This window comes from Octopus bimaculoides, chromosome 3, assembly GCF_001194135.2.
Source record: "Octopus bimaculoides isolate UCB-OBI-ISO-001 chromosome 3, ASM119413v2, whole genome shotgun sequence".
Lineage (NCBI taxonomy): Eukaryota > Metazoa > Mollusca > Cephalopoda > Octopoda > Octopodidae > Octopus > Octopus bimaculoides.
The window spans coordinates 38,818,620-38,822,253 of NC_068983.1; positions in this window are offsets into that span (position 1 = coordinate 38,818,620).

A 3,634-nucleotide genomic window follows, 5' to 3' on the forward strand; every position below is an offset into this window, starting at 1 on the left:
GAGCCACGTGCCTTCATATATATATGATGGACTTCTTTCAGATTCCATCTACCAAATCCATTGACAAGGCTTTGGTTGACCCGAGGCTATAGTAGAAGACACTTGCCCAAGGTGCTCTGCAGTGGGACTGAACCTGGAACCATGTGGTCAGGAAGCAAACTTCTTACCACACAGCCACACCTACACCTGTATATGTAGATATAACATACATCCATAGTATCTATTTATCTAACTACTTACCTATCTATCTATTTGTATATAAATCAGGCCGTATAGAAAATTCTGTCCAATTACAATTTTAGACTCGTTACAATTTTTTGTTCTCTATAAACTGTTAATATTGGTGGCATTCACTGATGCGGAATCATTTCATGATGGATTTCTGGAGAGCTTCAACAATATTTTAAAATATTCATTTTATATATATGAAGAACCCATCGTGAATCCAAGCTAAGTGCATATTTCTCACATTATGCATTATGTTTTACTGAGATTTTTAATGCAGGTGTAACAACCAAAAATGTCCAAAAGGCAAAATGCAGTGAATGAAAGAATTTACAGAAGGTGGCTTGAAAAATTCAAATGTGAAAATTTCAATTTGTTTGATGAACCCAGATCAGGACATCCTTCCAAATTGAATGACAGAATACAAAGAATCCTGTTGTGACAAGTGAGAGAGCTTTCTGAATTTAATATCAGCATTATGACCATCCATAATCATTTGGAGACGCTAGGAAATGTTTCAAAGTATTGTAAATGGGTTCCCCGTGCTGTTTCAGCTGCAAATTGTCTATAAAGTCTTGACTGCTGGGAATCTCTTCACATATACAATCTCTAAGCACAATTTTTTAAACCAGATTATGGCTGCAGATGAGAAATAGATTCTTTACAGTGATATTAAGTATCACAGACAGTGGCTAAGTCCAAACCAAAAAACCTGTACTACATCCATGAGGGGTACTTCACTCCAAGAAAATTTAGCACAGGTGCCACATAAAAGGCACGCAGTATTCTGTAGACTGGTTGGTATTAGGAAAAAGATCCTGCTGTAGAAACCAAGCCAAAACAGATGACAGGAACCTGATGCAGTTCTCCAGCTTTCTAGCTCTAGCCAAATCATTCAACCCACGCCAGCATGGAAACCAAATATTAAATGATGATGGTGATGATGTTTTGTGGGATATAGAAGGAATTATTCATTATGAGCTTTTAGGGCTCCATCAAACAATCACTTTTGATATCTGCTATCAGCAACTTTGCCTTTTGAAAATCCCTTTGGCTAGAAAATATCTTGCCTTAATAAATCACTGAGGGTGTTCTCTTTCATCAAGATAATGCTCAGCTTCACATGACACAAACCACTAAAAATGTTCTGGGATTGTTTGGATGGGAAAAATATTCTGATCCTCCATATTCTCCAGACTTTGCTTCATCAGACTTCCACTTCTATCATTTTTTTTTTTATCTTTTACTTGTTTCAGTCATTGGATTGTGGCCTCACTGGAGCAACACCTTGAAGGGTTTAGCTGAACGAAACAACCCCAGTGCTTATTTTTAAGCCTAATACTTATTCTGTCAGTCTCTTTTTGCCCAACCACCAAATTACAGGGACATAAACAAACCAGCATTGGTCGTCAAGCAGTGGTGGGGGTCAAACATAAAAACAAAGACACACATACATGCATGCAGGTAGGCAGGCAGGCAGGCAGGCAGGCAGGTAGGCAGATAGATAGATAGATAGATAGATAGATAGATAGATAGATAGATAGATAGATAGATAGATAGATAGATAGATTCCATCTATCAAATTTACTCACAAGGAATTGGTCAGCCTAGCCAAGGCTATAGTAGAAGATACATACCTAAAGTGCTGTGCAGTGGGGCTGAACTGAAAACCACATGGTCATAAAGCACACTTCTTAACCACACAGCTATGCTTGTACTTATTTAGATCTTTACACAACTATTTTGACAGTAAAAGTAAGGGTAGTAAGGAAGCCTTAGAAAATGAACTAAATACTTAATATTTAATTTCAAAATCCAATACTTCAAATCAGACATCAAAAACATATGAACAGATGGGAGAGAAGTGATAGAAAATAAGGAGAATTATATTAAGGATTATATTTGCAGTATCAAACATCATGGTTGTACTTTTAAACAATTTCCAAACAACATTTTCTAATAATGGCTTCAAATTTTAGCACATGGCCAGTCACTTTAGTGACGTCAATGCCATTACACTTCTAGAACTTATTCTGTTGACTCCAAAAATCAATCTCAGCAAAGTTTGATACAATAATACTGTATACACATAGAAACACACACACACACATACACACACACAACGCACACAAGTATATATATATGTATATTACACGTGTACATAGCTATATATGTGTGTGTGTGTTGGCACTCCGCCGCTTACGGCGTCGACGGTTCCAGTTGATCCGATCAACGGAACAGCCCGCTCGTGAAATTAACGTACAAGTGGCTGAGCATTCCACAGACACGTGTAACCCTTAACGTAGTTCTCGGGGATATTCAGTGTGACACAGTGTAACAAGGCTGACCCTTTGAATTACAGGCACAACAGAAACAGGAAGTAAGAGTGAGAGAAAGTTGTGGTGGAAGAATACAGCAGGGTTCGCCACCATCCCCTGTCGGAGCCTCGTGGAGCTTTAGGTGTTTTAGCTCAATAAACACTCACAATGCCCGGTCTGGGAATCGAAACCGCGATCCTATGACCGCGAGTCCGCTGCCCTAACCACTGGGCCATTGCGCCTCCACTATGTGTGTGTGTGTGTATATATATATATATATATATATACATATATGTATGTATTTATATATAAATACACACATATATATATATATATGCACACACACACACATGCATATAGATATATGTACACACATTATGTATATACATACACACACACACACACATATATATGTACATGAACGCATATGCATATCTATATGAATGTGTGAATGTATGCATGTGTGCGTGTGTGCGTACGTGCATTCGTGTGTGTGTGTGTGTGTGTGTATGTGTGTGTGTGTATGTATGCATCTATCTCATGAGTGTGGAAGATCCTGCAAAAGTCTTAAAGGTCATAGGCGCTAACCTTCCACCCATGACGAACTCATGATAATACAGACTGTATACCATATACCCATATACGTAACAAACGCACAGACACATAGAAATAATATGTATACATAAAATGGAAAATGTCTGTAGAAATTACTGATTGTCTGTGTTGGCAAAAACTTTTCATTCTAGTGTGAGAGTTATAAATTTTATGTATATATATATTTCTCTCTCTCTCTCTCTCTCCCTCTCTCTCACTCACTCACTTTCCCTCTCCCACTCTTTCTCTCTATCCCCTTTTGTGTGTGTATGTGCGTGTGCATATGTATTGTATATAAATAGTATGTTAGAGTACACAGGATGATGATGATGATGATGATGTATACATGCATCCATGTGTGTGTAATATACAGCTGCACACACACACACGTGTATATGCGTGTGTGTATCTATATATATATATGAATGCATGAAAGATATATATATATATATCTTCATATACATAATATATATATATATATATATATATATATATAT